The sequence below is a fragment of the Canis lupus genome, chromosome 25, assembly GCF_011100685.1.
Source record: "Canis lupus familiaris isolate Mischka breed German Shepherd chromosome 25, alternate assembly UU_Cfam_GSD_1.0, whole genome shotgun sequence".
NCBI lineage: Eukaryota > Metazoa > Chordata > Mammalia > Carnivora > Canidae > Canis > Canis lupus.
The window spans coordinates 37442651-37453351 of NC_049246.1; positions in this window are offsets into that span (position 1 = coordinate 37442651).

Genomic DNA, 10701 nt, shown 5'->3' on the forward strand with positions numbered 1-10701 from the left:
GATCTGTAATCATTGTGCACTCATTCAATTTAGCAACACATCTGGCATGCAGAAGAAATGTGCTAAAGCGATAAATAAGTGGGAAACAATCATTAGTAGGAAGACAAGAGAATGTTGTGGCCAAAGGGTTGTGTTCAACAAGAACTAGGACATGAAAAAGATTGAAGACAGTTGGAGTATCCTATTTCCAGGATTCCTAATATACTTCCACTAATTTCTGCAGTGACAAAGCACTGCCTCTAGTAGTGATACACTATTTGGCAAAACTAAAAGTAGAAGCAAAGACAACCTGACCTTGCCCCATATCCTTGTCACAACAGCTACAAATCCACAATTCACCCAACTGAGGATACCTAGGAGTCCCAGCTCCTCCAACATGCAAATACAGAAAGCTAGAAGAGCAGTTAACACTTCTCTTCTGCCAGGACAACAAAAGGCTGAGTCGTTCGTTGGTACTCTTTTGAACATTAATAAGTAATCGTGTTTCACAAGTGGCAAAAACAAAGATGCAAATCTTTATTTTATTAAATGTCGTGAGGGAATATGCAATGCCCTTTTCAATCCTTGATTTGTCCTTTCGTTTGAATATGATTGATGGGGGGAGGAGCAAGATGGCGGAAGAGCAGGGTCTCCAAATCACCTGTCTCCACCAAACTACCTAGAAAACCTTCAAATTATCCTGAAAATCTATGAATTCGGCCTGAGATTTAAAGAGAGACCAGCTGGAATGCAACAGTGAGAAGAGTTCGCGCTTCTATCAAGGTAGGAAGACGGGGAAAAAGAAATAAAGAAACAAAGGCCTCCGAGGGGGAGGGGCCCCGCGAGGAGCCGGGCTGAGGCCGGGGCGAGTGTCCCCAGGACAGGAGAGCCCCGTCCCGGAGACGCAGGAGCTGCACCGACCTTCCCGGGCGGAAAGGGGCTCGCGGGGAGGTGGAGCAGGACCCAGGAGGGAGGGGATGCCCTCGGGCTCCCCGGGACAGTAACAGCAACTCCGCGCCCAGGAGAGTGCGCCGAGCTCCCTAAGGGCTGCAGCGCGCACGGCGGGACCCGGAGCAGCTCGGGGGGCTCGGGCGGCGGCTCCGCGGAGGGGGTTGCGCGGCCCGGGAGCGCGAATCCACCAGCGCAGGCTCCGGAGCACAGGGCGCCGGGACACAGCCCAGGATCCCGCCTCCCCCGGGACAGGCAGAGGCCGGGAGGGCCCAGGACAGCAAGGACGCTCCTGCCCCAGCTGAGCAGATCAGCGGCCCCGCCCGGAGCCTCCAGGCCCTGCAGACGGAGTTCCTGCCGGAGCTGAATCCAGGTTTCCAGAGCTGCCCCGCCACTGGGGCTGTTCCTCCTGCGGCCTCACGGGGTAAACAACCCCCACTGAGCCCTGCACCAGGCAGGGGCACAGCAGCTCCCCCAACTGCTAACACCTGAAAACCAGCACAACAGGCCCCTCCCCCAGAACACCAGCTAGACTGACAACTTCCAGGAGAAGCCAAGGGACTTAAAGAACACAGAATCAGAAGATACTCCCCGGTGGTTCTTTTTTTTTTTTTTTTTTTTTTTTGTTGTTGTTTTGTTTTTTTGTTTTGTTTTGCTTTTTGATGTTTCCTCCCCCACCCCCCCCTTTTTTTCTCCTTTCTTTTTCTTTCTTTTTCTTCTTTTTTTTTTCTTTCGTTTTTTTTTCTCTTCCCTTTTTTTTCTCTTTCTCTTTTCTTTCCTTCTTTCTCTCCTCTCTTTTTCTCTTTTTCCCAATACAACTTGCTTTTGGCCACTCTGCACTGAGCAAAATGACTAGAAGGAAAACCTCACCTCAAAAGAAAGAATCAGAAACAGTCCTCTCTCCCACAGAGTTGAATATGATTGATGTGTCCTCAAACTGATGTTTTCCATGTGGAACCCCTATTAAAGTCACCCACTAATGTCACTAACAGGATATAGTTTCCCAAACCTTGAACTATTGAAGTTCTCCATCTTGTCATGTTTCTTATAACTTTTTCTATTTTGTATAGTAATATAAATTTTCCTAACTCCAGTCTAAAGATACATGTGGATCTGTTCATTGTGTCTTTTTTTTATCAGCTTTCCTGCTGCTTTGCAAAGATGTTTTTGTATTTTTTAATTTCACACGTTATCTTAAAAAAAAGGAAGAAGCTGAGTTGATGTTTTACCCAGACAAGTTTATTATTGTCTTAGTGAGAGGACATCACTTCTTCCATCCAGGAATTAAAATACACTCAGGCCAGATTGCAGCTTTGATTTCATTCATTCATTCATTCATTCATGCCTTTCAGGTCCTTCCTCTATTCCTCTAGATTTATTGAAGACACCTTCCAAAGTACAATAAACTGAGAAGATAAAACTTTTTTTTCCTCTCTGTCCATCCCCACCTAAAAACTGATGGGGAAAAGGATCCCAGTATTTGAGATCTCTGTATTTCAGTCAGCCTGTGCCAGTCCACAGGTTCATAAACCCATCTACTTATTATTCCCTGGTAGTATACTTTAGCCTATGATTTTCAGTGTCTATACTAAGCAGATTCCCCCAGATGTGGAAATCAGATGGCCTCTTCATGGTTATTACAATCTTCTCTGGTTCCACAAATATCTGAATTTAAAACAATACATTTTTATTTGAATCTTTAATTTTCTGTTGTCTGTCTTATCTCTATTCACACAACTTAACCTGGAAGAAGCCTCAAAATTTGTTTGAACGAATTTCCAACTGATTTTATTAGCAGTCCAAAAAAGTGGCCTATTTTATCTGGACTGCCCTTTCATGGTGTTCCTTTCCAAATGCTCCAGTAGAAAGTCACTCTGAGTATGAGCTTCCCTTTTCTGATTTTATCAAGTCGTCTGAACACGCTACACTTCAGTTATTTTGAGCAGTTGCTTTGTGTGTATTAGTACAGTTTCATTGCTATCATTGGTCAATTGGTCCAATAAAGCTACTCAGGGACAAAATGGAAATAATTCACCTGGAGACATTTTAAAGCAAAGAATGATTTATCTCTATTTTTAATACAGATATTTGTCACAATTTTGAAAACACTGTTTATATAGGAAAAATTCCTCAGTTTATAACTTGGAATCACATTAAAACTTTCTCATGGGAATGTTTTAATTATCTGCACTTTCCTAATTTAATGTTTTTTGTTTTTGTTTTTATTCATGAGAGATACAGAGAGAGAGAGGCAGGCTCCATGCAGGAAGCCCGATGTGGGAGTTGATCTCGGGACTCCAGGATCATGACCTGAGCCAAAGGCATGCTCAACTGCTGAGCCACCCAGGCATCCCTACTAACTTAATTTCTGGAGAATGTTATCAAACACCTAAATATCAACCCTTTGTCTTCATCTCTTTTAACATACGCCACCATACAGACCAGTTCTGCTGGGTTGTGATGGGAGGTCAGCACACATTTCATCCCTGTACCAAATACCTGGGCCTCCTCAGCCCTGTTGATGTCCAAGGGTGAAATACCCCATTATCTAGGCAACACAGGCACAGGGTGTTTGTCAGCAGTTGTCTATGGTCAGAGGGCATATGGTAATTATAAGATTTCCACACAGTCCAGTTTCCTTGGTGCTTCTGTGACTTAGAACATCATGGTGTCAGAGTATGTGATCAACGTGGAAAGTGCATTCATGATTCTAAGAACATATACATGCTTTAATCATACCTTGTGTGTGCATGCACATGCATATGTTAGGGTTTGTGTATGTTCAGGGTACTGTGTTCAAAGTACGTTAGGGATGCCTGGGTAGCTCAGCAGTTGAGCATCTGCCTTTGGCTCAGGGCATGATCCCGGGATCCAGGATCAAGTCCCACATCGGACCCCTTGCAGGGAGCCTGCTTCTCCCTCTGCCTGTGTCTCTGCCTCTCTGTCTCTCATGAATAAATAATTTGTCTTTAAAAAAAATTAAAGTGCAGATAATTAAACCAGGTTCCCAGGTTCCTATGGCATGAGTGTGTATGATGACATGCTTCAGAGGGTGCAGCAGGTGGAAAGTAAGGTCTCCCTGGTACCAGTTCACCAGTCAAGGCTCACAGAGCACTCCCATGGGGGAGACTGGGAAAAGTGAAGCCAACGTGGTGGAGTCAGGCCTGTGGGACTTGCTGGGGCTCTGGAGAAGGGAAAGCCAGATGCTGACCAGTGGGAAACTATGATCCAGGGTCTGAATGACTCAGAGAAATGGGAACTGTGGGCACCAGTGATGGGGGCTCTGAGTGGGAGAGCTGTTAAGTTTGGACAGAATGTTGGGGAGTGAGTTACAGAGCTATGTGGTGGAAAGTCTGTAGGTTGGGGGATCAAGGATCCTAAATTCTCCACCAAGGGAAAGGACCAAAGGTACTTTGAGGCAACTCCAAAATGTGGGGTGATGCATACTGTTGGAGGAAGGAGGGGCAGGTGCACAAGCACCTGGGTAGGTGAGGCATAGACTGCTCACACTGGCTACATGTCTCTCAAGGCCCAGCACATCTGAACCAAGCCTCACTGCCCCTGCCCCTTCCCAGGAGGCCCCTCTGATCACACTCCTCTTTGACCAACACTACATGCCCTATAGTCTGTTGAGCTAGAAGCAAATTTCCTGGAGTAAAGGTACCACCTAAGTGGACCAGGTGCTGCTTTCTTTGAGACTCAAATCCTACATTCATTGGTACCTCCTGCCCCACCCGTTCTCCACACCTGCCCATACTGTCAGCAAAGAGACCCTCATCACCCTGAGTGGCTCAGGACACTGGTCATTCTCCTGCCACGTCTAACTTATTTTGTTTCTGGTTGGAAAGCTATCCTTGTCTGGACTTTCTGCCTTTGGGTTCTTCACGGTCTCTTGTCTCAACATCATGACAAATCATAATTAGGAAGTGGATTACTGCCCTTCGCCATCATCAACCAAGTTGGCCCTTAAGACCATCCCCCAGGCACCATGCCATTCCTGGTCCTAGCATTCTGCAGACCCCAGGCCTCTCCTGAGACACTATTTCTGTTCTCCTGGGAACTGCACCTACTGTTTCTCATGCTTTTGCTTCCATCTAACCTCAGGGAAGTCGGGAGGTGGGGTGGAGATGGGGGGGGTCAACAACCTCTCCTCTTATTCCAAATTTTACCTTCCTTGCTGTGTCTGGCATGGTGTTTACATTCCCAGTGTTTTGCTGGAAAGTCAGCTCTTCCTAGGAGGACAGCACCGTTAGCACATCCATATGGATGTGGATGTTGGATGTGGGCATATGGAGGAAAGAACAATTCAGAGGAAGAAAAAGACAGAATGAAGCAGAGAAAGTGAGGTAGAATGAAAGAGTACAATAAAGGATGGGGGAGTGGGTCCAATGGGCTCATAAAGACCAAATAGCAGCAAATTACGAGTGATCTAAACAAGATTCAGTGGGATAAATGAAAACAGAAGTTGGAAAAAAAATGTTGGACCATGAGAGATGAAGGACAGAACAGAAGTAGGCCTTAAGAACAGCATAGGGCATAAAGGAAGGGCAAATGTCATAATTATTACATTTTAAAATTTTTCTAAATTACTTCCCACTCAAAATTTATTGTCACAAGACCTGAAAATATTCCTCAATCTATGTTAAATAATTTTACATAATATGTATTTTTTTTTTAAGATTTTATTTATTCATGAGAGACACAGAGAGGGGGTGGGGCAGAGACACAGGCAGAGGGAGAAGCAGGCTCCATGCAGGGAACCCGATGCGGGACTCGATCCTGGGACTCCAGGATCACGCCCTGGGCCGAAGGCAGGCGCTCAATCGCTGAGCCACCCAGGGATCCCCCAATATGTACTTTATAAGAATATTAGATTTTTTATATTAATAAAACCTTGTATAACCAGTTAGTCTAATATCCAGCAGTATCTCTGCTATATGTGATCTTCTGACTTATTGAGCAGTGAGCTCAACAAGATTCATAAACTGCATAGAGCCATTTCTAAAGAAGAATGTCAGGCAAAAAAAAAAAAAGAAAAGAAAAGAAATTAAGAGAAGAAAGGAAAAAAAAGGAAGGAAGAAAGGAAGAAAAGGAAGAAAAGGAAGGAAGGAAGGAGAGAGAGAGAAAGAAAGAAAAGAAAAGGAAAGAAAGAAAGAAAGAAAGAAAGAAAGAAAGAAAGAAAGAAAGAAAGAAAGAAAGAAAGAAGAAAGAAAGAAAGAAAAGAGCCCTACAAGCAACGCCCTCCCGAACATCACGAACTACCACCCCCTCCTCACTTTAATGCTAAGAGAAGAGAAGAGAAGAGAAGAGAAGAGAAGAGAAGAGAAGAGAAGAGAAGAGAAGAGAAGAGGAAGGTCAGGCTTTCCTGTATCTTTTACTCATAATTTTCATGCAATCAAACATAAAACCTTGCCTTCATGCCCTCTTTTTTGCCCTCCTGTGAAAGGACTCCCTATTTTGTTATTATAAAATATTACTGAGAAAACTGACTTCATCAACATGCCAGAAGGATTTTTTCCTGTCTTCCTCTCTAAGAACACTGATTAGATCCAGGATGAGAGGGCCTTTGTGGAAATTCAGGAATCCCGCAGAGAAGTTCCAGCACACTACTGGAGCAAGAAAGAAAAAAAAAAAAAAATCAAAGATTGGGTGCATTAAAAGGGTAAGAGTGACAGCGTGACTTTAACTGTATCACAATTCCCCCACGATGGCACAGCTCTGTGCCAGGAGAGACCATCCTGGCCCATTTTCTCCCATGGGGAAAGGGAGAACATCCAAGTGAGTGACCTGCTCCTCTAGCTGTGTGAGAGGCTGCCAGAGAAACCCTGTTCTTTCCTGCATGATCTACAACACTGGGGTGTGCTGTGTGATTCGGGGCTGGGAAGCACCTGTGAGAAGAGCAGAAGGGTCTTACAGGGCATCAAAGAGATGTGGATCCTACTGACTCCACTACCACCACTCCAGGAGTAAGCCTGTCCACAAGCTGCCAGGAACACCGCACCTCTGAAACCCACCCCAGCTGGCCCACGGGCAACCCCTCAATGCTCAGTGCACATCACCCACACATCTCTAAACCTTGTGGCCAGCTTCCTGCATACACTCGCAACTGTGTTCAGAGGGAACTCTGACAGATGGATAGTGAGAATGCCAACAACACTGCCCCAACCTGTAGGACCGTGAGTCAACACAAACCAGGAACATTTAGCAGCACAAGAGAGAATGCAGGACTAAGGCTGTCAGCACCTAACTTTGCAGTAGCAAGAGAAGGCATACATGTCCACAGGAGGAGACAAGAACTGCAGAACAGGACTATACACAGAAAATGTATGGGAAAAGACACAGCAAACACAAAACTTAAAAGAACATAAGTGCACTTGGGTGGCTCATTCAGTTAAGCACCCCACTCTCAATTTTGGCTCAGGTCCTGATCTCAGGGCTGTGAGATCAAGCCCAACACTGGGCTCCATGCTTAGCAGACAGTCTGCTTGCAATTCTCTCTCTCTCTCTCTCTGCCCTTCTCCCACTCATGTTCTCTTTCAAATAAATAAATCAAACTTAAAAAAAAATTTTTAGAAACCTCCCCAACAATACTTCACCTAGCAATGTTCTTTCCTAAATGGAGAGACAAAGACATCCCCAGATAAACAAAAGATGAGGTAATTCATCACCAATAAACTTCCTTATAAGAAATGCTGAGGGGAGTTCTCTAAGTTGAAATGAAAGAACACAAATAATAACCAAAAAAAAGCATATAATGTAGTAATATAGCCAAAATCAGAATACTGCAGTCCTACTGTATGGTGATTACTTCCAGCAGAAAGGTCAAAGGAAAAAAGAACAGAGAATAACTACAGCGACCATAATTTTTAAAGGACACACAATATGAAAAGAAATAAATCATGACATCAAAAACATAATGCATGAGAGGAGTAAGGTTAAGTTGCTTATCAGCTCAGACGGTTCTATCTAGATGTTTTACAGAAGTCATACAGTAGCCACAAACCAACTGTAGATACAGAGAAGATAAAAAGGCAGGAATCAACAAGCATCAATACAAAGGCACAGACATGAGTGAAGGATCAAGACAACTGCAAAACATCCAGAAAAGAACTAATAAGATGGCATTAGTAAGTCCTCGTCTCTAATCATTATTTCAAATGTGAGTAAATTCTACAATAAAAAAGACTGCATAGTGGCTGACTGAATAAAAAACAATACCCAAATATACACCACCAACACAAGATTTGCTTCAGCTTTAAGGACACATATGGACTCAAAGTGGTGGGACAGGAAAACATATTCCAGGTCAGTGGAAATCCTAAGAGAGCAGAGGTAGCTCTACTAACATCAGACAAGACAGACTGTAACTCAGAAGCTATAACAAGTAACAAGACCACTATATGGACACAGAGATGAGCTCATCGTGTTTAAGTGTATTAAACAACGTAATACTCAGACTAAAATGAATAGAGCATTTTATACCGACAGAATAAGGAAGACTTCCAAAATAACATACAAAAGGTAACAGCAGGAATTAAACATTTACATTTCACTATATAAAAATCATAACTAAAACAGATCAAAGTGCACACATGTATGTGTATATGACTGTGTGTGTGCATGATAAAACTATGTAATATAAAATATTATATAAAATTACATGAAAAATGAACCAAGTAGGAAAATTGACATTTCTATAAATACAACTGTGTTAATAACATTTATTCAGTAATCAGTGAATTATAAATGAAAACAATAGCCATTTTTTATTATATACAAAAGAAAGAATGTAAGTCTTGTCTATATCTGAGTGAAAAGCCCACATTTTGGAGTTGACAATATCACTGCAACTCTAGGCAGGGACTGTCTTGCCAGAATCTACTAAACATGAACACACGCACCATACTTCAAACCAGCACTCAGACTCCAACCTGCCCAAAGCATAGGAACACATAGACATCTTCAGAGAAGCCACTGTGCTCAGAGGCAACCACTGAGATTCTTTACAAATCCAGTAATGTCAAGGTCTCTTGTATGTGCTGCAAGCTATTTTTAAAATGCTCTTAGTCATTTAGGTTGATCTCATTTTTACAAAGCAATTGTGGAATAAAACCCACCCTATCACATGGATTAAATGCAACCTTGATCTTCATGATCAGTTTCTGCATTCTCCCACTATATTCCAAGTAATGATTATTTTGAGGTCAGATCCACACAGGCGCACTTTGCCAAGGTCAGAATGTGCTACAAAGTCAGGTAGGATCAAGTTTTCTATTACCAATCTTCTCTTCCAGGATTTTCCAGAGATTCCTACACACCAATCAACAACTTCCCTGTGCAGTTTTTTTTCCCCCTGTTCAGTTTCTTTAACTCTTACTCATAGAGAATTGGCAGGACATCCTGATACCCTAGGAAATCCCTGCTACCTTACCCAGTTGAAACCACAGTACTCACCCCCCAGGCTCCAATACATGTGTGAATATGACGTCCTTCCAATGATTCAGCCCCAAATGGAAATACTTCACAACTCTCACATCAGTAGTTCATAGAGAGATGGATCATGGTTCAGGAAACACCATGAGTGACTGTGAACAATGTGTTAGGATACTTGAGCTGAAGATTAGCAGGCTCTAAAAAGGCATTTCAGGAGGGAGAGGACATAACAACCAAGAGAATAACTTTTTTTTCTAAGAAAAAGGCATTCCTGACTCCTGCTCACCTTCCTTCTTGTCTGAGCTTCCTTACAAGGCAAGATCACTCTCAACTCCCTTGTGAGTGCTGAGACTATGCCTTTCAGGGCTGGAAATCAATATACCCCTTCTTGTGTCAAAACCATACACGCTGGAAGGAATTCAACATGTGGAGATGAGTCCTCTGCGTTCTACTGAAATAGTGGGACACCTCCCACAGAGACTCCTACACTGGATTGTATGGATGGAAGTTTCTGTGATGCGTCCTGCATAACCCACCACCCCAAACTGCAGGGACATAGGCAGGCTAAAGCAGGTTTGTAATACTCGTGCTGCATGACTGACCTCGGGGGCCCGCTTAGTGGACATTAGCTGGCCTCCTAGTCAGAACTGGCGCTCTGGTCTGCACACCCAGGACTGTAGATCTTGTCTCGCATCCCCTCCTGCTCCAGGCTGGGTTGGCCCCCCAGAATGGAATGCAGGAGGGGAGGCAAGCACACATGGCCTGGGCTCCTTGAAGATGTGAAGACATGAAAATGTGGAAATGCAGCTCATTCCATACTGCAGGAACACATACATGTTTAACCTCAGACCCCATCACTGGCCCCATAATACAGCCCTGGTGGGGATGGTTGAGGGAGAGGTCTCACCTGAGGGGAGGATGTTATGCCTGGGTGTGTGTCCAGGGGGCTTCCCCAGCTGATGAGGTTGGACTCTGTAAGCACTTAATGCAACTATGTCATATTCTCCTTTACTGCTCACTACTGCCCTCATCTAGGTGCAGATCTCCCTTCTATTCTTTGTTTCTCTTCTGTTAGATTTTTATAAGATCAAGGAAGTGGTTTCTCATCTTTGCAAGTGTTTGGCTGCTTGAATCTCTTCTTCAGAAGATACATGGATGATAAACTCCAACATGAAGACCCAGAGTTTGGTTTTTCTGCTCATTTCTTCAGAAAGTTTTTGTATCCTAGTTAAAGCCACATGTCACTTGGCAGCAGTGGTTTGTGATTAGGGGACTGGCCTTCACTTGAAATCAGACAGTGAAAACACTTGTAGTTCCTGCTGAGCAAAGGATCTCCGGGTG